This window comes from Lontra canadensis, unplaced genomic scaffold, assembly GCF_010015895.1.
Source record: "Lontra canadensis isolate GAN:19392208 unplaced genomic scaffold, GSC_riverotter_1.0 scaffold29, whole genome shotgun sequence".
Classification (NCBI taxonomy): domain Eukaryota; kingdom Metazoa; phylum Chordata; class Mammalia; order Carnivora; family Mustelidae; genus Lontra; species Lontra canadensis.
Window position 1 is genome coordinate 856,757 of NW_022631023.1, and position 27,160 is coordinate 883,916.

The following is a 27,160-nucleotide window of genomic DNA, read 5'->3' on the forward strand; positions in this document are numbered from 1 at the left end:
ATTTTATCAGAGGAAATGAATATAGTGAATTTAACTGAGCTGTCATCTAAAATATTTCATATAATCACATGACCCAAGAATTGAATGGGGCCCTAGGTTCACCCCATGCTTGACTACCCCATATCACTTCCGACACTGGGCCATCCACAAAGCCCCTCAACCTCAGCCAGCAGCATGCCACCTCACGCCTCTCCTGACTGACCTCTGAAATCTTTCCAGTATCTTCTATCCTGAGCCTGGATCCCTTTGTTCCTACCACAGTCCCAGTCCTGCTGCACGTGGTCCCCTTCCCACTCCCCACCCACGCTCTGCAGGGCTTGAGCCTCATGGACTGACGACAAACCTTCACATGACTCGTCTGTGGGTCTCTCCCTTGCCTCGCTGCTAGCTCCGAGACGCTGCCTTCACGACTGTGGCGGGTCTAATGGCCACACTCTTCCCTCGGCACGGGCCCCCTTCCTTCGGGACAACATGCTACTCTCCAAGTGCTCAAACTGCCATCGACTTCCAGCTGCCGTCTACATCGCACTGCTAATGACGCGCAACGTTAACCGAAATCTCCATGTCCTTACTGGACACCCACCGTGTGCTTCAAATAGAAGTTGAGTAAATTCACCAACCACATCGTCTGTGGAACCCTGGGTGGGGTATCAGCCCATTGTCTCTGCCTCAAGATACATCCTCTACTGGACAAAAACATAGGAAGAACTTCATGGTACAGAACCCAAAGCCTGGCCCAAGGCAAAGAGAGGGGCAGCGCTCTAGGGAAGGTGTACTTCTGTCGGTGACAGTGGACAGGCTTTCCGGGCTGAGGCAGAAGGAAGAACAAACACTTCAAGCCAACGGGAGGGCTCGGAAAGGCTGGCTGCTGGCCCAAGCGCACCCATTTCTCTTTCCTTCTCCCAAATTTCCAACAAGTAGAGCAAAGAAATCGTGAGACCAAATCACGCACGGCCGCAAACACAGAGGCCTCTCTGCAGCTCCCACAGGACAGTGTAGACGGTGGGAGTCCTGAGGCCCCTCGGAAGCCCCTGCAGAGAGGAAGTGGGGCGGGAATGCATATATGGCACATGGCTGGCTGGCAGAGAAGGCTGGCCCCAGCCAGGCAGGGTGCCACGTAGGAACCAGAGGCCACAGAGCTTCCTCTCAATACCCAAAGGGATGCTGGTTCCCACAGAGACGTGAGGCCCGGCCCGGCTAAACCGTAACTGGCTCGAAGTCCGAGGACCCAAGAGAGGATCCAGAGGAGGGACGTGGGGGCCTCGCAGAACGTGTGCGCACGCGCCGGAGCACAGGTAGGACAGAAGTGACTTCTTCAAGGGGTAGCAAACAGAGAGAAAGAGACACAGAAGCAGGAAACTGTCCTGCCACATAAAACACAAAAATACAGCAGGCGGGGAGGAGAACATATGCTCAGAAATATGTACAAAAGAAACGTAAGTGAGTTTCATCAGTCGCCTGTCGTGTGCTTTCAGAGACAGGAGATAAAAACTCACAGAACAAGATATTAAAGAACGGTAAGACAACAGTCTCAAAGAAAGAGAAAATAAGGCTACCAAGAAAAGGAGTTACAATAGAATTTGGAACAGCTTCCGAGGAAATAAAGTCCAGATGAACTATAGAACACTGCAGGGCTCTGGGAGCCGAGGAGAGCCTGGGACAGGGGAAGGGGCCAGGCAGCCTACACTCCACTGGGCGCCGGCGTCCCAAGTCTTTCAAGAAGTCACTAAACCATCACATGATCAGAATGCACCAGCTGCCCGAGTAGGTGGCGACAAGTCCACGCGGAGGCTCCCAGGGGAGGACCTGCCACCAGCCCTTCTCACAGGGACTGGGGCCCTTGGCAGGCCAGTCAGAGCCCACGCACACCCACACCGTCTGACCGCGGCATGCACAGTCACCAGAACTTCGGTTCCGGCTCTGGGAGGGCGCCTCCCAGCCTGAGGAGTAGGTTCTACAACACTCTGAGCAGTTTAAACACTCTTCCACTAGGTTCAAACCCCAGAATGACCGTGGGAGCACAAGGGGAAAAGGCGGCAGTGGCACCTGGGGTCCCTGTACCTGGTGGGCCCTGCAGCTCCGCAGGCTGTAGCTGGTGCCCAGTGAGTGAGGAGGACAATGAGGAGGCAGAGGAGGAGGCTGGGCCCACAGCTCACATCTCCCAAGCCAGGAATGCTGCTACTGCTAACACCCACTCTGAATTTCTGGAAGAGAGCTGTCGTCACATGGGTGCTCTGCCGGTCAGAGGAGCCGCTGTGACCCCACAGAGGGGAGGCAACAAGGGCACGGGCAGGACATGACGGGTGCACGTGTGCACACCCAGGTTCTCCCCAGGCCTCTGCTGGCTCTTGGCTCCTCTGCTGGACGGTGGAAGGACAGTCTCCAGGAGGCAAAACCATCAACTTCTCATGCAATGTACACATCAAACAGTGTTTTGAGCAGTCTTCAATGTTTCTTTTGCTAAACAAATTTAAATCTCTACAACTTACCAAAAAAAGTCACAGAGATATACTAAATCTAGTTGAATTGCCAGAAAACTATCACGCAAGAGTGTGATACTAATATACTGGGAATTTGAATAAATCTCCCTTCAAATGCATCTGCTTTGCAGCCCCCAAGAAACCACGATCACATCCCACAGTCTGATGCTAAGTAACAAGAATTCTGCTAATGATTTTCACCGTGTAACTGGAGTGCCTTTGGCCACTTACTGTACGTAAAAGCAAAGTCGGTAACAATATTCTAAAAGTGAGCCCCTCCAATGGCGGAAATCTTCACCCTGAAAGGTTTGTGCCGAGGAGCCCGAGGGCGGCGCTGAGGGGAGACAGCGGAGGCTGCTGGAACCAGGCCAGGGCCAGGGCAGGCCACACACAGAAGGTCCCCACGGCCCAGGGGTCTCCCCCTAAGAAAGTGAGAAGACAGTCCTGCCAGGGCGCGTGCCGGAGAGCAACCCGGAGAACAGAAGTGGGCGCAGCCCGGCAGGCGAGGAGGCTGGCGGGGCTCTGGCCGCTGGGGGCGGCAGAGGCTGAAGGCTACAGGCCGGCTCTCAAACCCTCCACCAAAACCGACCCTGCCAGGGGCCTCCAGACCTCCTAAGCCCCGGGCCCGGCCGCTGTTCGCCCTGGAGCTCCTGAAAAGGCCCGGCTCGCACACCCTTCCTCTCCCAGCCCGTCGCTGCGCCTTGACACTGCTCCAGCCGCAGGATGCCCGGCCGGGCGACAAGTCGGCCCGGCGATGGCCTCCGGCTGGGCGGGCACAGACCCGCCTCGTCACCCGAGCGCACCCCTGCACCTCCCCCCACGTTCAGGCCCTCCGTTTATTCAGACGTGGACGAAGGAGAAGCCCCGCGGGAGGCAGCGCGGCGCAGCTGCGGGGCCAGGTCCTCAGTGAGGAACCGCCGCACGGCCCAGCAACGCCTCTCCTAGGGACGGACCCCAAAGAAGCGGGGGCTAGTGTCCAAACAAGCACTTGTGCGTGCGTGTCCACAGCAGCGCTGTTCCCGCGGCCAGAAGGTCGAGAAGCCCTCACGGCCCTCAGCAGAGGAACCGACAATCGAAACGTGGTCCACCCAGACGGCCGAGCAGCCTCTGGTCAGAAAAAGGCACGGAGCCGTGCCCCACGCCACGCTGTGGAAACCACCCAAACACAAGCTGAACGAGAGGCCGGACCCCCAGGCCGCACACCGCACGACTCCGTCTGTATGCAACGTCCACAACAGGCCAAGTCTGGAGACGGCAGGCCCACTGCTGGCGGCCCGGGGCTGGCGGCGGGGCCAGGCGGGGGACAGCCTCCCAGGGACGGTCTCCTGGAGTGCCGATGGCGCTTCGAGACCGGATGGCGAGGTGGCCGTGCAGCGCTGTGAATGCGCTCCCCAACCAAGTGCCACCGAGCCGTGCGCTTGCAAATGGCTGCTTTCGGGTTATGTGAATTACACCTCAGTAAAAAGGGGGGAGGGGGCCACCTTGGGGCTGCCGTCAGGATCCAAAGGGAGTGTTATGTCGGTGTGTGTGTGTGCGCGTGTGCGTGTCTGGACGGGTGTGTGCACGTGCGCACGTGTCTGGACGGTGTGTGTGCGCGTGTCTGGACGGTGTGCGTGCACGTGTCTGGACGGGTGTGTGCGCGCGTGTCTGGATGGGTGTGTGCGCGCGTGTCTGGACAGTGTGCGCGTGTCTGGACGGTGTGTGCGCGCGTGTCTGGACGGGTGTGTGCGCGCGTGTCTGGACAGTGTGTGCGCGTGTCTGGACGGTGTGTGCGCACGTGTCTGGACGGGTGTGTGCGCGCGTGCGCGTGTCTAGACGTGAGGACAGACATGACGGGTACAGAGGGAGGGAGGTCGACAGTGCCGGACACACGGCGTTTGTTCTGTTGTTCTTGTTGGTTACGCATTGGTCTTCCCATTGGGTTTGAAACAAAACAAAGAAGGGGCTGTAAGAATTCGCAGGTTAGCGAGGGTGCGGCCCAGACGGCGAGAAGCCTCTGGCCGCGCGGAGCCCTGGCAACACACCCCGCTCAGGCTGACAAGAAGTCAGCCTCCCCTCCAGCCTGCTCAATGGTCAACAAGTGACGGGACATCCGTCTGCATCGGCTGGGCCTGGACTGCGACAAGCCAGACCTCGGGCTGCCATAACGAAACAGCACGGGCGAGCGGCTTAAAGGACACCCGCTGACTTCCCGCCACTCCGGAGGCCAAGGGCTTGCAGCCAGAGCACCCACGGCATCAACAGCGAGTCTGCAGACCGCCAGCTTCTCACTGTGCCCTCACGCGGGGGGACGAGAGGGCACTGGGGTCTCCCGTTCCTCCTGCAAGGCCAACCCCTCAGGACCTCATGTAAGCGTGATTTTCTCTTTAACGGCCCTGCCTCCAGATACAGTCACAGGGCAGGGGAGGGCTTTAACATGAACTTGAGGTGTGTGGGCCGGGGGTGGGTGGGTGGGTGCGTGTGTGTGTGTAGAATTTGGTCCACAGCACCTGGTTTCTGCGAAGGAGGCGAAAAGAGGTTGAGCCACATGAACCACTCAAGCGTGTCTATTAATGACTCCGGGTCTGGCCTCGGGATGCTTGCAGGGACAGCTAGTGGCTCTCCCTGCGTGCTCACCCCCAGCGCGGCCGTGAGGCCCAGCCACGTCGGTGTTCGATGAGAGCAAGGGGCAGATCCTCGTACCGGTGCCACAGCGGCTCCGAGCTTGAAAGGCAGAAGCCCTGCACCCAGCACGGCCGGGCGCCAGCGCCCGCTCTTGCGCGGCCGCGTCTCCGGGAGGCACTAAGCATCCTTCAGCAGGCGCGCTGGACTGAGCGCAACCCGAGCTCCCCATTCTCCCTGACAGGAAGGAACAGAATTGCCGGCCCTTGTTCAGCAGGAATTATTCACTTCTTATATTTTCTCTGACTCTGTGGGGGTCATACCTGGTCACTCTGGAGAAGGTCAGTGGTCCCCATGGAAACCCCACAATGCAAGGCTGAAGCTGTGCCTGGGTGGGAAGCAAGGAGCACCCCCGGCCCCCCGGGACCAGCCTGGAGGTAGGCACCCCAACAGCTCTGGGGCAGCAGGCAACTGAGGAGTCGCGCCAGGACACCGTCCGTGAACCAGGGCCTCGTCCGCGGCCCAGCTCTGACCGGCCCGTCCCCCTCCGGCCGGGGCAGCGTGGCCATGGTCCTTCAGTGTACTTGCTGGCGTGGCTTAACCTGAGCTTCTTCCTACTTCTCTGTGTTGTCCTCCTATTTTCAGTTGCTGTCTTCACCAACTTCTTCATGGCAGAAACATAATTTTTCTACAACAAAAAATTCTGATCACGTCATTACCTGCTTTCAACCAGCCCAAAGCTTGCCTTAGCCTGAGGCGGCGCTGGTGCTGCTGGAAAGGCCTCCTGGGCCCCAGCCTGGCTCCTGGTGCCCCTGGAGTGGTCCCCTCGACAGGTGAAGAGCCGGCTGCCCGGGCAGCAGCTCGCACTGCTCTACCCAGAACAGGCACCCGCCCTCCACCAGCCTAACAGCTGCCGCCCCCACACGGACGGCTCCGCTCCAAGCAGGACCCAGTGCCGAGTGCCGTCTGGAGCCCAGCAAAGTAAGCTGGCATCAGACTTAGGCTGAAAAATGGCACAATCACTGAGACAGGCATAGGCTGCCCCAAGGGCACCAGAGATCTCCAGGGCCAGGGCTGTGCTGGGTCAGGGCTGGGGTCGGGGGAGCATGAAAGAAGTGTGTGTGTGCATGCGTGTGTGCAGGTACACGCACAAGTAAGCTGTCCGGGGGACACACAGGCATCTGCACGCTGGCTCCTATCTTATTTCTCGTACAGACAGTTGGCATCGAGAAACCTGTGTCTCTACCGCTTACCAACTTGCTAAGTCACTTAAGTATTGCACACTAAGTGCTTCTCTTAATTTTTCTTTAAAAAAGTTCTCCCAGCAGATAACTAGAGACTGCTCCCTGGGTCCTCCCACCAGCCCCCATGCCGAGAAGACTCCCTCTGTGAAAAGCGTTCTCCTGGCACTGGGAGGAGGCCACAGGGCAAGGTCACCCAGGTATTTGTGGAGAAGCTGGGATCCAAACTGAGGGAGCGGCCCAAGGTGCACCAGTAATCAGCCAGGGACTAGCAGCAGCTCCACGGACCTGATCAGCCCTGCCCAGAGATTCTCAACGTCCACCTCGACCAGCAACCGGGCATGGGCCCCAGCGCTGGGCCGGTCGCGCGCCGTAGGGCACACAGGCAGGCTGACGGAGCCCCAAGATGCTCCTGGGGAAACGGCGCTGGCAGAGCTGGGGCAGAGCAGGCACCAGGGGGACCTGACCCCATAAGCCCCCATGGTCCATACCTGAGGTTGCACCCATTAAACCAAGCCAGGCCCAAGGAGGCTCAGGAGAGACGCACATGTTCCTTCGGGAGGTGTTTCCTGTGAGGACAGTGACCCGGGGAGGGAGGGCGGGAGCTGCACCAAAGGTGCCCTGTGGACCGGGGTCTGTGCGAGGCATCGTCCCGAGCTGCCTGGTTACTCCCACGGAACCCTGGGCTCGGCGTGCAGAGACTCAGTAAGTTGTCCCGGTCACATGCAGGCGGGGCGGGGGCCTTTTCCAGGCCACTCCCTGCTCCCTGTGAGGCAGATGTGAGCAGCAGGCCGCACAGCGCTCAGCACAAACTGGTGTGGGAGCAACACACAGAGAGGGTCCACGCGCCTCCAGCTCCTCCCCAGACCCCAGTCACGCGAGGCAGCCACCCTCCAAAGCAGGTCGCCCCCAGGAGGGACTTGAGGCCACTCTCAAACAGCCAGGCAGGTACGAAGCGGGAGAAGGCCCTAGCCTAGCCCAAGTCCTTGGCCTTGCTGGGAAGCTGCCACAGCAGGTCAGCACTGGGCCTACTGGGTCTACCCTGGACCGGGCTCTCCTGGCAGCTCCCTGTGTCTGAGCACGTTGTCCCTATGGGCACAAGGTCCTCCAGGCAGGGGAGGCTGTGCCCACGGGGAGCAGTGAGTACATGCTCTGCCCCAGCACCACCCCCCCCCCCCGCCCCGTGCCTCTACCCCCCCCCCATCCGTGCAGCTCCAAGCCTCTGAGGCCCTGTTTCCGTCAACGGGGCCAAACTCCCACACCTCCTCCCTTCCTGGAGCGCAGCAGCTCTGGTGCAGCCCCATCCAGCTCCCAGGAAGCTCACATCTGCCTCCGCACTTGTGATTACCACTTAGCAAACACAGAACGATGACACCACTCTCCCTCGCCAGAACGTGGCAAACAGAAATTAACATGTTAAACTCACTTTTCGTTCTGTGATTTCGTTTAAATTAAAAGCATGAAAACACCTTTAAGGCGGCTGGCTCCAAGGTCTCCCTCCCCCACCCCGTGCCTGTGCTCTCCCAGAAAACTCTCTCAGGGCTTATCGGCAGGGGCACATCCACAACTGTTAGAAGATGTTCCGCGAGTCCCCTGCCCCCCCCCCCCAGAGCTGGGTTTCTGGGAGGGGTTTCATGACAGCAGCAAAATGGGCTAAAATAGTCACAACAAGGTCAGAACAGCCCACACCCCACCGACGCGGGGGGGCGGGGGGGGGACCCAGCGGACAGCCAGCCGCCCTCCAGGCCGCACAACCGTATTCACGGCTGTCTCTAGAACAGAGACACTTATCTCAGTAAGAAAAAGGGGGGAGGAAGCTTATCAGCTCGAGTTTCACACTCCCAATAATAAAGCTATTTTTCCGCAGTTACCGCAATAACGAAAGCCATTACAAAATCTGAAGCTAAACTAGCTGGTTGTTTAATGCAGACCACAGCAGGTCTACTCACTCACTAGCAAATCCTGAGTAAGGCAGGCCCAGACCAAAATGCACCAGCCACTGGACTGAGACTTCCAGGAGCACAAGAAACGGGAGGAAAGAATGAACATCCTTTAAGGAGCCATGGGGGATGAGAAGAAGGTAGTTGTGTCAGACAGATGTGTCCTGGGTATGCAGAGCTAGTTCCCCAAAGCAGACCGCGTGAGCAAATCCCACGCCCACAGTCAAGCAGTGAGATAGGGGGTTTTAAGGTCCTTGGGATGCTTTGGTGGATGTGAGGATGTCAGACTTCGGTAAGTTAGGAACTCTCGTGATTATTTCTAGGGTAAAAAACCCCCTATCTCCACTCCTTCCCCACTGGCATGACATGTATTTTAGTCGCACTCTTTGTTGTTAACCTTGGGAGACATTTGCTTCACAGCTTTAAACATTTAATGTGTATTTGGATTATCTCACATGCATACAACTTTCCCTGTTTTTAATTTCTTAAATCTCAGACCTTCCATATGAGACAACTTTCTTTCCTTCTAAAATAGATTCTTTAGAAATGCTTTTAATAAACACCTATAGGTATCCAGTTATCCCAGTTTTTGTTTATATGAAAATGTATTTATTTTACCCTTGTTTCTAAAAGATTCATTAAGTGTAGAATACTGGATGATTTCTTTCCACCCCCACACGAAGATCTAACCGCCTCCCTGTCTCTGTCGGTACAGTTAAAGTCGTCTAATGGCCTTCACGTTTCTCCTTTGAACAATGTCTTTTTCTCTCTGATGGATCTTTTGTCTTTAGGGTTCTAGAGGCTCACCATGCTATGTTTAGACATGGGCAGATCTCCCCGTTTCCCCTGATCGGTATCTGTTAGAGTTCCTGAAACTGTACAGTGGTGGCTCTCACCAATTCCGGAAAACAGCTAGTCAGTACCTCTTCAAATATTAACTCACCTATTCCTATCGCCTTTTTTTCTGGAATACCAATGAATTCTGTTATGTCTTATCAATCTCTGTCCAGGCCTCCTTTCGCCTCTTTCATTGTTTAGATCTCCTTCTGTCTTCGTGCTGCATTCTGGATAACTGCTATGGATTACAGTAAAAGCCACAGAGTATGGTGAATACAAGAAAGAAGTGACAAGAAGTGTAGGGTAAGAAAGTCTGATATGATGTAATTGGGGGGTTTGAAGAAGAGTAAAATGTGGCAGAGGTAATATCTGACAAGACGAACAACATGAAATGTTGAAGAGAGTTGTTGCAGTAGAAGGATTGAGATATCAAACAGTAACTTGGATCTACACAAAGAAATGAAGAGTCTTACAATTACAGAAATTGAATTCATGGTTTAAAACTCCCCAACAAACTCCATGCTCAAATGGCTTTAATGGAAAATTCAAATAAATAATTAAGAAAGAATGTCAATTCCACACAAACACACCCTGAAAAGAAAAAAAGGAGGGAACACTTCCTCACTCACTTTATGAGATCAAAATTACCTTAAGAGCAAACCCACATAAAACATCCAAGGAAAAAACAAACAAAAAACACAGACCGAATCCCTCACGAATACACACGCAGAAGTCCCGGACAAATCTCCTTTCCACAATGCAGTATAACCAAGCGGAACTTAGCCCAGCAATGTCAGTTCAACATTCAAAATTCAACCAATGTAATTTAACCATTTTTATAGATTAAAAATTTAAAAAAAAATTATTTCAATAGATGTAGAAAAGCATTTGACAAAGTTCAAATGCATTCATGATAAAAAAAAAAAATTCAGCAAATTCCTTAACCTGATAAAAGGCATCTATGAAAAATCTGCAGCTCTCATTACACTTAATGGTGAGAAACTGAATGCTTTCCCCGCAGGATCAGAAACAAGGCAAGGGTATCCAATCTTCCCACCTCTACCCAACATCATACTGGAAACACTAAATGCAATAACAGAAGTAAAAGAAATGAAGAGCATATCGGCTGGAATTTAAAAAAAGAAAAAGAGCTAATAAATTCAGTGAAGTTGCAAGATACAAGATCAATATAGAAATATCAGTTTTATCTATATACACTACCAAAAAATTCAAAATGAAATTAAGAAAATAATCACATTTACACTAGTATGGGAAATAATAAAAATGCTTCAGAGGAAGTTTAACAAAAATTCAATATGTACTGTGAAAATTACAAAACATTGAAAGAAATTATGGAAAACCCAAATAAATATAAAGACAGCCCCTGTTCCTGGACTGAAAGACTTCATATTGTCAACATATTTTTAACAAGGCAATCATTGCCAAATTTCTATCTGCCCTCTTTTTTAGAAATGGGCAAGTTGAACCTAAAATTCATACAGAATTGCAAAAAAAAATTGTCAATTTTGAAAAAGAAGAACAAAGTTGAATGACTCACACTTGCCAATTTCAAAAAACCTACTACAAATCTATAGGATTCGAGACCATGTGGTACCAGCAAAAGGATATACATGGTAGATGATAGATTAGAATTGAGAGTTCAGAAATAAACCCATACATCAATGGCCAAATGAGTCTTGACTGGGATGCTAAGACCATGCAATGAAGAAAAAGCAGAATTTTTTTTCAACAAATGGTGCTGAGACCGGTGGCTATCCATATGCAAGTGAAGGAATTTGGAGCCTGGATTCACACCCTGTACAAGAACTAACTCAAAATGGATCAGAGATCTAAATGTATGAGCTAAAATTATAAAACTCTTAGAAGAAAACAGAGGGGAAAGCTTCATGACATTGGATTTCACAACAGCTCTTAAAGACAAATAACCAACGGAAAAAACAGATAAATTGGAGTTCATATAAACTGAAAACTGCAGTGTGTCAAATCACAACACCAAGAAATCTCAAAAGACAATACAAAGAATGGGAGAAAATTTGTCTCGGTTATATATCTAAGGGTTTAGTGTTCAGCATACGTGAAGATTCCTCACAACTCAACAATAAAAATAAACCCAATTAAAAAGCAGACAAAGCATTTGAATGAACACTCCTCCAAGAAGCTATGCAAGTGGCCGGTACAAGAAGAGCTGCTTCACGTCGTCAGTCATTACAGAGCATGGTCAACACAATGAGAAGCCGCTTCCTGCCCACCACAACGGCTCTAAGTAAAAAATCAGAAAAGAGCAAGTGATAGAAATTTTTTTTTAATTTTTATTTATTTTTTTAAAATCTCTTTTCAGTGTTCCAGAATTCATTGTTTACGCACCACACCCAGTGCTCCATACAGTACGTGCCCTCCATAATACCCACCACCAGGCTCACCCAACCTCCCACCCCTCCCCTCCAAAACCCTCAGTGATAGCAATTTAAGCACCCAGGGATGCCTGGTGGCTCAGTCAGTTAACCAGCTGCCTTCGGCTCAGGTCATGATCTCAGGGTCCTGGGATCAAGTCCCGCATCGAGCTCCTTGCTCAGCGAGGAGCCTGCTTCTCTCTCTGCTTCTGTCTGCCTCTCTGCCTGCTTGTGTTCTCTCTCTTTCTCCCTCTCTCTGGGAGAGAAATAAGTAAAATCTTAAAAAAAATAAAAATTTAAGCACCCAAACATTGCTGATAGGAATGTAAAATGGTGTATCCACTCCGGAAAACAGTTTAGCGATTTCCTCAAAAAGTTAAACAGAGAGTCACCATAGGATCTCACAATTCCACTCCTAGGTATAAACCCAACGTAAATTGAAACACATATCCATACCAAAAAATTATACGTGAATATTCATAATAGCCAAGAAGTGGAAATATCCTAAATGTCCATCACTTGATCAACAAAATGTGGCATATCCACAAATGGAATATTATTTAGCCACAAAAAGGAGTCAAATACTGACACATGCTACAATGTAGATGGACCTTTAGAATATTATGCTAAGTGGAAGAAGCCAGACATAAAAAACAATATATTATATGATTCCGTTTATATGAAATACCCAGAACAGGCAAATCCAAAGAGAAGAAAATAGATTACTGGTTGCCAGGGGTAGGCAGAGGGAGGAATAGGGAGCCATGGGCTAATGGGTATGGGGTTTCCTATAAGGGTGATAAAAGTCTTCTAAAAGAATTAGATAGTGGCGATAATTGCACAAGTAGTGAACATATTTTAAAAAACCACCAAATTTTACAACTTAAAATGGTGTACATTATATGAATTTTATTTCAATAAATACAAAATGTGCCAATTACCCCCAAATTGGTCTACATGGATTCAACACAATTGCAGTCAAAATCCCAGAAGTCCTTTTCACAGAAATTGACAAGCTGATTCTAAAATATATAGAAAGACAAAGGACTCAGAATAGGAAAACAATTTTCAAAAAGAAGACCAACACTGAAGAACCCATCCTAGGGTTCCTCCAAACCATCTAGGCTTCCTCCAAAGCTTCAAGTAGCCAAAATACTGCAGTTCTGGCAAAAGGGGAGGCAGACAGAGCAATGAAACAGAATAGAGTCCAGAAATAGATGCACCATATGTGGCCAACTTATGAAGTAGCAGAGATAATAAATGGAGAAAATAATAGCCTTTTAACAAATAAGGCTGGAAGAACGTACATACATAGGGGGAAAGAAACTGCACCCAAATCCTGCACCATATTGAAAAAAAGAAAAACTCAAAATGGATCTGAGGGGAGAAAAATGGATTAGAAGATAAGATGTAAAACCTAAGAACTCCACAATTTTCAGGAAATTTTTACAACTTTGGGGAAGGTGTAAAATTCTTAGCCAGGACACAGAGCACAAACCACAGAAGAAGAAAAATGACAAATTTTACTTTATCAGTATTAAATATTTCTGCTTTTGAAAAACATGGTTAAGAAAATAAACACTGAAGCCACATGCTGGAAGAAAACATTTGGAAAACAAGTATCTAATAAACAACTGGTATCCAGATTATGTAACAAACCCTTACAACTCAATGGTTCAAAAATTTTAATGGACAAAATATTTGAACAGACACTTCACCAGAGAAGACATACAGATGGCAAATAAACATGAGAAAAATATTCGATATCATTACTCATCAGGAAAATGCAAATAAAGACTACAAGATGCCACTAGACACCAACTAGGCAGGATAAAACTGTAGGAACTGACATCAAGTGGGGCCACTATTACAAGAGCAACAGGTGCTCCTACGTGTCGCTTAAAGCAACACAAAGCGCAGCAGTAACTCGGGGAAACGGCTGGGTAGGTTTTTACAAAGTCAAATGTACACGTCCCGTGACTTAGAAAAGCCCACTCATGGGTACTTACCGATAAAAAGTGAGGACGTACATCCATCCAAAGACCTGCGTGGGAAAGCTTACAGCAAGTTTATTCATAATCTCTGGAACTATTAGTCTCCAAATTTCCATCAGTCAGTGGACGGCTGAACACACTACGGTACATTCACTAAATATGACCCAACAACAGAATGTATCCGGCTAAGTGAAAAAACCCAGACTCCAAAAGCTCCATACTGTGCTTCTGTTTCCATGACCGTCTAGGGAAGGAAACTGCAGTTGCAATGAGCAGGTCAGTGTTTGGGGCTCGAGGTAAAGGGAGAAGAAGAGGGAAGGGGGAATTTGGGGACACTGAATATCCTCGATCATGATTATGTTGATAGTTAATATCTGAATATATTTGTCAAAACTCACAAAACTGTGTCTCCAAAAAGTGAATCCCTAAAACTGTATCTAAAAAGAGTGAATTCCATACTATACAAATTATAAGTTAAATAAACTTGATGAGGAAAAAAAAGAATGCAAGCAGGATAAACATAGAGAAATCTACACTTGGATATATAACGGTGAACCTGGAAAACATCGAAGACAGACACCTTAAAAATAACCAGAGTTTAAAATATTCCTTAAAATGATAATCATTTAGATCGAGAGATGGTCTCTCCACAGCATGGAAACCAAAGACGGCCATGCAGAGTCCTCACATGGCCTCGCCAGAGTCCAGGAAAATAACTTTCCATCAAGACTTTTAAGAAGTATTTTTCTTAAAGACTTTAAAGGATAAAGTCAAAGATAATTCTAAAGTTACTTTGGAACACTTTTCATTTGCCTTCCGCTGTAAGTGCGGAGTATTACTGACTGCTGTGTCACGGCCTTTTCAGCCACTCCACTAAATTCTAAAGTAGGATACATTGGCAATTTCCATGTATGACTTTATAGAACAGCAAAAAGATACAAGGTGCCATGCCAAATATAAAATTCATGATTTTCAAGCTGTATCAAGAAAAAAGGTGGAAACTTTAAAACATGCTGCTGAAAACTTGAGATAATTTCTAGGGGTCATAAATAGAAACACTGGCAGATTTTGGTAGATTAGCAAACCAATGCTAAACAATCACAGAGAAAAAATTAGTCAGTGAAAAATTAATCCCCAAAACCAGAAAGCAAAACAAAACAAAACAAAACCAAAATGCTACTGGCAAAGACGCAATAAGTCAGTCAACATGCTAGATTTCCAAAATACAACTTAAACATTTTTCTTGATTTTTGCACAGTAACTTTTTACTAAATACTTCAACTACGGCTATGAGATCTCTTTTCGTTGTTACAGTACTGTGTATATGTCTAACAAGGCAAAGATATATCGCTCTTCCTGAGCTCGCAAACATAGCTCCCTCTAAAAGAAGTATATGCCACATGCCAATTTTTCCCATTAAAACAGATTTTCATTTTTGAAAGCAATCTTGGGTAAAACAACTTTAGAATTACTTAATACTTGCCAAACATTCAAAATAAAGCATAGAATTGGGGCACCTGGGTGGCTCAGTGGGTTAAAGCCTCTGCCTTCAGCTAAGGTCATGAGCCCGGGGTCCTGGGAAAAGGCCCCTGCATCGGGCTCTCTGCTCAGAGGGAAGCCTGCTTCCTTTCCTCTTTCTCTCTGTCTGCCTCTCTGCCTACTTGTGATCTCTGTCAAATAAATAAATAAAATCTTTAAAAAATAATAAAATAAAGCATAGAGTAAAAGGAAAATAAAGGTGTTTTCAGTTAAAATTTGTTCTCTGTCAACACTCTCACCGTGATGCATTTTAGAGGCAGCAATCTCTCAGGTACAAGAAGACATGAAGAATGAAGTGGTAGGATGTGAGTAAATAGGAAAGGGCAACAAAGAGTATAAATTAATAAGTAAGGCTGCATGGCATTAAAATACATTTGAGTCGGGAGAGGATAATCAGAGATAAAGTATCGTAAGAGTCTTATATTGGTAGAAATGTGACTAAGGACACTAACTTTAGTCATAGATAATCAAGTATACATACAAGACAAATATGAAAATAAGAGGAACTAAAATTATGTAGTGAAGAAGAAAATTTAATGAAGAAAAAAATCAAAAAATGTGAAGAGAAAAAAATAGATGTAAGAAAGTTGAGCCAAACAGAAAGCCCAAAATAAGATTATAGTTAGAAGTCCAAATACATAAGTAATTAAAGTAAATGAAAATAAACAAAATGTTCCCATCTTTAAAAGACAAAAACTGTCTGAGAGGAAAAAAAATTCCATTAGATGCCATTTTGGAAGATGCATCTAAAACATACAGATATGGCAAGACTGAAAGAAATATACACTGGGCAAATCAGTACCTCAGACTTAAAATTTACTTTAAGGCAAAAAAAAAAAAAAAGCATTATCAGAGTTTTTATAGACCACATTACATAAAGATAAGAGGATGTAATGTATTAGTAAGATATTGCAGACTTACATGCACCCAAAAACAAAGTCTTAACATTTGATACAAAGCAGAAATGAACAGAAACACATGAAAATAGGTAAATCCACAATCGCATTGGCAGATGTAAACACATCTATATCAGTGGTTGACACATCAGTTAAAAATATCTGTAAGCACAGAAAAGAGTCAAAAAGGATTCCCACTCCTCATCTAAGGCGCACACAGGAAGCTTACACTCCAAGCCAGCAGAATGCGTTTTACTGAAACACAGAACATTCATGTCGCTGGACCACAGAGGAGCCACCGTCCAAACACGTCAAAGACCACGAACAGTGAGGCCACCTTGCTGACAATGCACTGAGTAAAGAAATTAAAATATTTTAAAATACTGTCCATGCATAATATATATACATCTAAACTGTGTTTGGGACTGAGAAACACTTCGAAGTAACTTACATGGCAAAAAAAGAAATTGGGGCACTTGGTGGCTCAGTCTGATCGGCATTCAGCTTCTGATTTTGACTCAGATCACGGTCCCAGGGTGCTGGTTTGCAGCCCCACATCATGCTCAGCGCTCAGCGAGGAGTCTGCTTGAGGATTCTGTCTCTCCCTCTCCCTCTGTCCCTACTTCTGCCCTCTCTCTCTAAAATAAATATTTAAATCTTTTTTAAAAATCATAGTGGAAACAGATAACATTTATAAGGATAATAAAAGTACTATATATCTAAATTTGAGGACTGCGATAAGCTGTACTTAAAAGGAAAACATTTTTAAATTTTATTTAATTACACAATCTCTATGCCCAACATGGGACTCAAGCTCTTGACCTTGATCAACAGTCGGATGTTCTACCGACTGAGCCAGCCAGGTGCCCCTAAACAAAATTTTTAACTTTAAATACTTATTTATATGAAAAGAAAGGTGAGTGAGCAAGCATCCAATAGAAGTTGGAAAAAAATAAAACAAAACAGCAAAATGAATCCCAAAAAGCAAAAGGAAGGAAGAACAGAAATCAGTGAAACAGAAAACTAAATATCCTGGGGACGCCTGGGTGGCTCAGTCAGGTCGGCTTCAGCTCGGGTCATGATCCCAGGGTCCTGGGATTGAGCCCCACATCAAGGTCCTTGCTCAGCAAGGAGCCTGCTTCTCCCTCTGTCGCTCCGCCTGCTTATGCACACGCTCTCTCTCTCTCTGACAAATAAATAAATAAAATCTTTTAAAAAAATCAACATATTGAAATTTTATTTTAAAAATTAATAAAAACTAAACTACAGAAGTACTAGGATAAAACATGAATGATTCTCTTGTTCATCTGCCTGCAAGAGAGGCTTTTCCACTATGACTAAAAAATCACATGCAGAAAAACAAAAGATGGGCAAATGTGACTATAAAAAATAAAAATCTTTGACATGACAAGGATACCTGGGTGGCTCAGTGGATTAAAGCCTCTGCCTTCGGCTCAGGTCATGATCTCAGGGTCCTGGGATCGAGCCCCGCATCGGGCTCTCTGCTCAGCGGGGAACCTACTTCCCCCTCTCTCTCTGCCTGCCTCTCTGCCTGCTTGTGATCTTTCTCAATCTCTCTCTCTCTGTCAAATAAGTAAAAAAAATCTTTAAAAATTTAAAAAAAAAATCTTTGACATGACAATACCTTGAGAAAATATTTATAACAAAAAATAAATGGAAGAAAATACATTCAGCATGTATCACAGAAAAATGAAAGAATATCCCTAATGTACAAAAAAAATTTTTAAACTGAGAGGAAAAAAGGCCCCCCCAAATCTTAAAGAAAAACAAGAAGAACACATGAAATGCGATAGAAAAATGTCTTGAAACCTATGAAAAGATGTTCCACTTCCCTCAAAGGAAGAGAAATGCAAATTAAAACCACACTGAACTACTGTGGCTCTCCTACCACTCTGGCAGAAATTCACTCGCTTAGCAGCCCGCTCTGTGTGGTGAGGAGCCCGGGGGATGTACGGAAGTGTGGAATCACTATAGTCACACGCCCAGAACTAATGGAACATGGTATGTTAAAGAAAGGAGAGAAGGAAGGAAAGAAGGGAAGGTTAGGGTCAGGGATGGAGGGCAGGGAGGCGAAGGGGAATGGATGGGGAGGTGACAGGGAAGGGAAGGGAACGCCAGGTCATGACAGTGGAACCCTCGGAATGGGGCTCATGCTCACACAACCCCAGAGAGCGCCCCTGCCCTTCCAGCCCTGTGCTGAGAGAAGGAGCTACTGACAACCCTGAAGAAGGCCCTCATCAGAGCCCTGCAGCACCTGCACTCTGATCGCAGACTCCCAGCCTCAAGGAGGGGAGAGAAATTTCTTTTGTGCATAAGCCACCGGTCAGTGGTTCTCCTTACGGCAGCCCGAGCAGACCAGGATGGGACTGAGACAGGGAGGGGAAGGATGGGGCACCCCTTGGGGACCGGCAGTCTGCCTGGAGGGTTCCTGCTAGCCAGGGACCATGTGAGCACCCAAATCCCTGATGACAGTGAAGAACTATGAACTAGATCAGTGATCAAATAAAAAACCAAAAATCCATAAAACCAAACGGTTAGTAGTAGGTAAGTAAGCCGAGAGAAGAGCGGGCGGCGTGCACCGCAGACCCCCCAGAGCTAACAGGCAGGCATGGAGAGTGCTGGAAACGGACAGACGTCGATTTGCAACCATCACAGTGAAGACTGGTCTCGGCAGAAATCATCGATGCACACATATCCAGGAGAAATTTTTTCGAAGGGCACTGTGCTGCCTGTTCTTAAAGTAAAATCCCCGCCCCGCCCCCAACGGCTTATCAGTTGCAAGGGGGTAAAGAAGTAACAGTACCGGCTGGGACAGATCGGCAAGTCTGTGACTGAGCAAAGAGTTTTACCTCCCCAAAGAGGAGACGGACACTCTGCGTCTGTCCAGACACGAAGCCTGAGAAGCTTGGCCCACCTCACACATGGAGGCTCACGACGGAATCTCATGGAGAAGGACCGATTGTCAGACAAGCCCATAAGGAAGAAACTATTTTTTGAAGTGGGTCTTGCTCTCATGAAGTCAATGTCATAAAAGTGACAGGGACGTTACAAAAATGTTCCAGATTAGAGACCAGGGACGCCCAGTAACAAGCACAAATCTGCCCCAGACTGGGCCGTGGCCCTGCACAGGGGAACAGTATGGAAGATGTGATCGCTGAGCCACGGGAGGGCCGAGAGCGAGCATGGGGAGACGGTCCCAAGCTCAGGACGCGGTCGGTGCCTCTCCCCTCGTCCCCACACAGACCCTCCCGCTCCCGGCTCCCAGCGCCTAGGCAGGCTTCAGTCTTCAAACCTTGTCTCTTTCCCAGCTCCTTCTCAAGGGCTCATTCAAACTGTTCCTGTGAAAAAACAAACAGCTCTGTCCTGGACGCTCGTTTTCAGAGTCAAACATGAAGCCGCCGCCACCCCCCCACTCCTGCACGTCACACTGTCCAATATGGAGTGGAGTTTCCTTTTCAGTCCCCTGACGGACACGTCGGAACCCATCTTACTGTACTTCCCTCCCTTCTCCACCTGCGGAAAAGAAACCGCATTTGGTGGCAATGCGGTGTCACCCTGGCTACATGCAAACGGGCACTCTCCAGAGCCGCTCGTGGAAATGGAAACAGTCCGGTCTCCTGAAAGGTGGGACGGCCACGACTACTTGGAACCTGAACTTCTTACAACTGACTGGTAAGGAGTGAGGGGATGAAGAGAAGGTTCAGGAACAGGAGCGCCGAGACCAGACCCCGTGGTCTGGAGCTGACTTCCATTTCCTCGCTCATAAAACAGGATAATCAAAGACCTCGGAGCATTACAGGGATTGAGTGAGGGGCTTCCCACCTCCACCGGGAACAAAGCGATTCTTAGAGAAACTGTCTTTTCATAGACTCAAGCACACATTACAGGAAAGACACCAATGCCCTCGCCCTCTTGCAGAACCTCCCATTCCTGCCGCCTCTCTGCTCCTGCTCTGAGACCCGGTGGGAACAGGTAAGGAGATGCAGTCTCAGATGGAGAAGCAGCGCAGACAGGGACAGTGACCTAGCCAAGGTCACTGGGTGATCTGGGAGAGGAGCTGGAAGCAGAACGCAGTCGCTGGATCCCCAGGCAGGCCAATGCCCCCAGCCCCAGTGGGCTCCTACCAGAAAGTTCTCTTCCCATGACTTCCGCCCCTGTTCTGCCAAACTGATACAAGGGGTGATGAGGACAGCTCATTGCCATGCTCGGGTAGCAGCTGTTCCCCAGCTGCCGCCAGCCCCAGGGGATCTGGCCCGAGGCCCAGGTTCTGCAAAGATAGTGCACGTGGACGCAGCCCTGGTAAGAGGCAGGCTCCTAACCGGCCTGGGGGGAAGCAGAGCTGGGAGGGAGACGAGTGGGTAGAACCAAGCACGTGTACTCAGTTATAGGGTGAACCAGGCCGGGGGTTACAGACTTGAGCCCTGAAAGAGCATGAGAGCCAGAGCCCTTAGCAGGAGTCGAGGCCCACCCTGAAAGCCTCTTGCCAGCTCCGGGTCACAGGAGTGCATCACTGGTCACCCGTCAAATCCAAAACAAAGTGGCCTCCAGGACACAAGTAGGAAGAGTGCCCTGCGTCGAATGGTGTAACTTGTGCATACCACTGGCATTCCAGAGGAAGAGCAGAGGCTTGAAATAAGCAGAATGAATGTGTTTAAGCAGAAAGTAGAAGCACCCTTGGCCCCTGTGACCACGCTGACACTCCCCAAGGTGGGAAACGTCAGGCCACCCTTACCAGAGCGGGAGGTAGCGCATCGCTCGCCACACGGCCTGGCTACAGAACAGCAGTAAAGGTCCCAGGTCTGTATGGAACGGAAGTAATCTTTATGAAGGAAGCATCCGGAAAGGCCAGCTCCCCTTTGCCTAAATGCACACCTAGAGGTGACTTGTCCTCCAACCCCAACACGCCATCCGCGGTCACCACGGAGCAGTGGTAACGCGCTCCAGATCCATCACTGTCCCTGCATGCGGGGCCGCCAGACAGCCTGGCAACGTGGCAAAGAGGGAGGAATGAATGAGTCATCTTGTGAAAAACGATCGGCCCCTTCCTGCCGGGCTGCAGTGCATCTGAACCTCAGGAGGACAGCACTCTCCAACATCCCCATGAGAAGAAAAAGGCAAAGAATAAAAACCACTCAAGTGAATCAGAAAGGAAAGCCAAGCAGAGAACATAAGCAGATAAACAGAAGCCTTAAGGTCTTTGGGGGCCCAGTGGGGCAGCTAGTGCATCATCGTGGCACAGGGCTCCCCGAGAGCCCGTCAGCAAGGCGTCCCATGCCCACCTTAAATAAAGAGCAGAAAGAGAAGGCTGGCTGGAGGCCTCCGCAGCCACAGGCACTGGCCCATCGCTCATCTCTCTCTGGAAGGATGGGAAGCAGCCTTCCCCAAGGAGCCACCCTCTTCACCACACTATCCCTCTCCTCTGCTCCTGAAGCACACGTTTCCATGAGAAATGGGGCCCCTCCCTGCCCCCACCCTGCATGCACTGGGACCCTAGCACAGGAGGTGGGCCTATGGGCAGCGCCCTCTCTGTGGGTGTGGGAAGCACCCCCAAATCTAGCCCCCTCCTAGACCTAACAGCACACGGGCTATACATGCACCTTTTAAACACGTAGACCCTCTGCTAGGAACCCCCCGGCTCTAGTACGGGTGACCTCAGGCTGCCAGTCAGTCTCATCCTTGCCAGTGGCTGACAGCTGGCTGGCTGCTCCCCCAAACCCCTTCTCCTTCCTGTGTAATCACAGCTGTGGCAGAACACAGGGCTGCCTGAGAGGGGGACCTGCTTCCCGGGAGCAGGTCCCGCCACATTTTATGCTAGTAGACAGGGATCCTGTGTACCGTGATGCAAGTCGGCCTAATCCGGCCTTCAGACCCTGAAAGGGTGGCTGTTGCCCTTCACTGTGCCCTTTTTCCTTCTCTCAAGAACACACCAGACACATGTGCGTTCATTTCAACTGGAAGTCCTGACAACACAAGGAGGTACAACGCCCGCAGAATGGCAGGCTGCCTGAAGCCCAGGGCCAGGATGACCTCTGGGGCAGGAGGGTTCCTGGAGCCCAACCCAACCAGTGACCACCACACAGAGAGATAAATCTGACCACACCCATTTCATCTTCCCTGCTGCAGCCCCGAGGACACAAATGTTGCTCTGGGCACATGCACCAGCACATGGGTCTCTCAGCCCCACAACTGCCCCACAGCTCTGACCGAGGATCCCAAAAGCCCCTGGGGTATTTCTCTGTATGGTCCAACATAGAAATTAATGTGCTACCAAACTCCAGGCCCTCTTCTCGCTACACGCTGTTTCCACCTCCCTGGCCCCTCAGTGTCACTCTCCCACCTTTTCTGTGTGCTCCTACCACATCCCTGTATCTTGCCACGTGTCCTTCTGGGTAAGGCCCTGGTCCCACGACCACCAGCCCTGGCCAAGCACTGGTCATCGCTCCTACACGGCAACCACGGCCGCACAGGCTTCTGTCCCCTGTGTCCACCCTCACTGACTCAGGCCACACTCTGAGTATGAAGCTTTAAAAGCAGAAAGTTTTATGCAGCAAAGGAAACAGTCAACAAAACAAAGAGGCAACCCTTTGGGAGAAGATACTCACAAATGACAATACAGACAAAGGGCTGATATCCAAGATCTATAAAGAACTCCTCAAAAAACAGATAATCGCATCAAAAAATGGGCAGAAGACATGAACACTTGTCCAATGAAGATGTACAAATGGCTATCAGACACATGGAAAAATGTTCATCATCACTAGCCATCAGGGAGATTCAAATCAAAACCACATAGAGATACCATCTTATACTAGTACTAGTTAGAATGGCCAAAATTAACATGGCAGGAAACAACATGTGTTGGAGGGGATGTGGAGAAAGGGGAACCCTCTTACGCTGTTGGTGGGAATGCAAGTTGGTGCAGCCACTCTGGAAAACAGTGTGGAGATTCCTTAAGAAATTAAAAATAGAGGTTCCCTATGACCCTGCAATTACACTACTGGGTATTTGCCCCAAAGATACAGATGGAGTGAAAAGAAGGGCCATATGCACCCAATGTTCATAGCAGCATTGGCCACAGTTGCCAAACTGTGGAAGGAGCCAAGATGCCCTTCAACGGAAGAATGGATAAGGAAGATGTGGTCCATATACACTATGGAGTATTATGCCTCCATCAGAAAGGATGAATCCCCAACTTTTGTAGCAACATGGACGGGACTGGAAGAGATTATGCTGAGTGAAATAAGTCAAGCAGAGAGAGTCAACTATCACATGGTTTCACTTACTTGTGGAGCATAAGGAATAACACGGAGGACATGGGGAGATGGAGAGGAGGAGGGAGCTGGGGGAAATCGTAGGGGGAGACGAACCACGAGAGACTGTGGACTCTGAGAAAAAAACTGAGGGTTTTGGAGGGGAGGGGGATGGGGGTTGGGTGAGTGGGTTTCAAGGAGGGCATAGATTGCATGCAGCACTGGGTATGGTGCATCAACAATGAAATCTTGGAACACTGAAAAAATAAAATTAAATTTAAAAAAAAGTAAAAAAATTAATTAAATAGAAGTAGAAAGTTAACAACAGAAGTACAGTGGGAGAAATCATGTACAAAATGTTAGAACGAAGCACGGAAATGACAAGCATCTGAATGATTACAGGTCACATCAAAACCAGTGGGGCGGGGCTCCTGGGTGGCTCAGTGGGTTAAAGCCTCTGCCTTCGGCTCAGGTCATGATCCCAGGGTCCTGGGATTGAGCCCCACATCAGGCTCTCTGCTTGACAGGGAGCCTGCTACCCCATCTCTCTCTGCCTGCCTCTCTGCCTACTTGTGATCTGTCAAATAAATAAATAAAAATCTTAAAAAACAAAAACAAAAACAGTGGGGCGGAGTTCAAAGTGTCTTGGAAGAAATCTGAAAGCCGAGATGCAGTCATTAGAAAACAAGGTAAACATACGGAAACAGCATTTGAGAAACTAGAAAGATAACAGCATAACCCTAAAGAAAAAGGAAACATGCATTAAATTTAGAAATTAAATTGCAAACAAAATTATAAATGATCAGTATAACTGAAAGCTACTAAAAATTAAAAATAGCTAAATAAGAAATGAAGACAAGTTTGACAAATCTGACTGAAACACTGAACCAAGGCTTAGAAACAAAGAGAAGGCAGTGAGAGATCCGGAGAAGACCGAGACCACAGGGACCTGGCACGAGCATGCACACCCCTGGGGCCTGAGAGCGCCCGCAGTGACTGCTTCTCCCCAGGAAGAAACCCACGCACACCCATGAGAGCAACGGTATCGGCTCCAAAACGGGCTCTGGGCTTAGAGGCCTTGATAGAGCCGTGTATCGACTATTAGACCAAAAATATTTGCTTTTTAAGTAGAAAATAGAAAATTTCGTTATTTAAACTAAGGATAGAGAAATAGTGGAAGTTTCTCAAGTCATGTTATGGGGGCAGGCTATCATTTACATGGGACCCCCAAAAATTGAAAATTAGAAAAAAGGAAACTTCTAGAGCAGTGTCACCCTAGCGTGAGCCCTACTCCTAACCTTTATGGTAACTCAGGTCCAGGCTAATCCCAATCCCAGGACCAACCTAAACTCCAGACCTAACCCTACCACTAACCCTTATCGTAGCCCAAATAAAATTCTGTGAGGGTATTACAAATAGAAGAGTATTAACAAGTATCAGTATGATCTACCAGGATTTATCCCAAGAATCAATACTTTTAAGTTTCATCAGTGGAATTCTCTACAGTAAGAGATGAAAGGAGAAAATCATGGGATTATCTTAATAGCAGCAATGAACACATTTAGTAAAATGCAACTTTCACTTTTGACTGTGAGAAACAACTTGATAGAAGAGCCAGAGGAGGGAACTCCTGCAACTTGAACAGGGCTCAGACAGCCACATGACCATGCTTCCTAGGGAAAGCACTCGGATCAAGTCAGGACGAAATAAAAAAATTCAGCAGAATTTACAGCTAAATTTACACCTATTACAGCTAAAAATGCTTTAACACATGGCCATGTCCAAATAATGAATACTGACCATAGCCTGTACACTATTGAATATTACAGAGGCATAATGAGAAAAATCTCAATTACCATAACCAGGTAACAGAAGTAAGTGGAAAAGGGCTCAGAAGAGGAAGTCCACAGTACGAAAGCTACTACAGCAACTGAAGGCATAGAACAAATGGGAAAATATCTTCCTACATTAGAAAGTGAATAGTGGTAGAAAAGCAACTATTTTCAATTCAAATTATAGCTTTGATCTATCTGAAAATAAATCTCAATATGACACGTTTTTTAACTTAAAAATCATTCTAAAGTTCATCTAGAAAGTGAGTAGCCAAGAATAGCCAAAATATTTTTTAATAATGGGATTACTGGATAAATATACCATGAAACTAGAATAATTAAAACAGTTGTACCAGCACAAGAACAGATTAGAGAATGCAAAAATAAACACTAATGCATAAATATTTTCATATTAGATCAATTTGCAGGACAAAAGTAGCAGTGCAAATCATTGGGAAAATGAAGTATTTCTCAATAAGTAGTATTTTCAATACTCGTAAGAAAAGAATAACTTATACGTTCACCTAGTAACATACAACAAATTAAATCCCAAGCGGATTACACAAGTCAATGCAAAAAAATAAAAGCAGAGAAGAAAACTGAAGTCACTACCCACGTTTAAGAACGGGAAGGGGTTTTCCAAATGCAAGACTGCCCCCACTCGCCACGGCCAAGGCAACGGCGAGTGCCCCGGTGGGGGAAGCCCTGCAGGACGCCCCACGAGGGCAGGAGCGCTTGGGAAGGAGGCCGGCCGTGCAAGCGGCGGCAGAGCTGGGAGCAGCCGCACGCCTTGAGCTTCCACGGCTCCCAGGGACACCGTGCTGGCGCGATCCGGCCGTCAGGCCGCAGCCAGCCCTCCCACGGACGCCTCTCGGACTGTGCATCTCCTGTGACCCAGGGTCCAGCGTGGATGAACACTGCCATCCTCAAGAAGAAGGAAAGCGGATCATGCCCAGGGCTGCTCACCCAACTATGACAGACATCAGTGACAGACGTGAATAAGACCCACACACGTTAAACAAAAAGGGGATGACACAAGGAAATCGTACCCACAGTTGCCTCATCCCCTAAACCACACAGATCCGCTGAGACGTGAATTTTTTCGATACGTACCATACAGTGCTGTAAATGTATTTTTTATTTTCTCTTAGGGTTTTCTTCGTAATATTTTCTTCTCTCTAGCTTACTTTACCGTAAGAACACAGTATACAGCATACAAGTATGCGTGAACCAACTGTTTACGTAGGAGCAGGGCTTCCGGTCAGCAGAGAGCTGCGGTTAGGACGAGTCAAAAGTTGCACGTGGATTTCCGACTGGGTGGGAAGGAGGTCAGCAACCTGAACCCCATGTGTTCCAGGGTCAACCGCACCCATATAGTGCAAACCGTACAAACTTATTTTATAAAAACAATGTTTTCAAAGCAGGTAACGGGGACACGTTGCGTGCCAGTCAGCTGAAAGCAGGGCCCAGGCGTACCCTCATCCCTGAGGTAGAACCAGGAGGAGAGACCGAACATGTGCAGCAGTGTGCGGCCCATGGCCCGCAGCAGCCCCCGCAGGGCCCTCTCGGAGCGCTGGGGGAGGGTTAGGACACTTGGGGGGGCGGGCGGGAGGAGGGACGCACCTCGAACAGGCCAGAGCAGGATGGCGCAGGGCCTGGGAGCCTGGGAAAGAACACACCACGAGGGGGTCACTCTGCGGAAGGTGCAGAGCTCAAGGTCCCCGACGAGAAAGACTTTTCCTGGATTCAGGGAAGCAGAGGCCTCACAAGCTGGCGAGTGGTGAGAATGAAGCCCCTGGGGAGAACCAGATGGCCACGGGATGGAGCTGGGCCCGGGCGGGAGCAGGGATGGGCAGGGGAAGGTCTCCTAATGTTTTTGGTGCAACCGTATTTGCTATACAACCTTTTAATTTTTACTTTTAGCGAAACTATAGGCGTACAGAGTTTTAAAAGTCAAAGAACTCCACAAAGCTTACAGTGAACAGTGCCCCTCCCCTCCCTGAGCCTCCGACCCACATCCCATGGGCAATCTTCCTCTCTGGGCTCCTCCCCGCTTTGGTATTTCTCTCCGGAGTTCAAGGATTCCAGTCCTCTGGACCATCACTAACTTCCTACTAG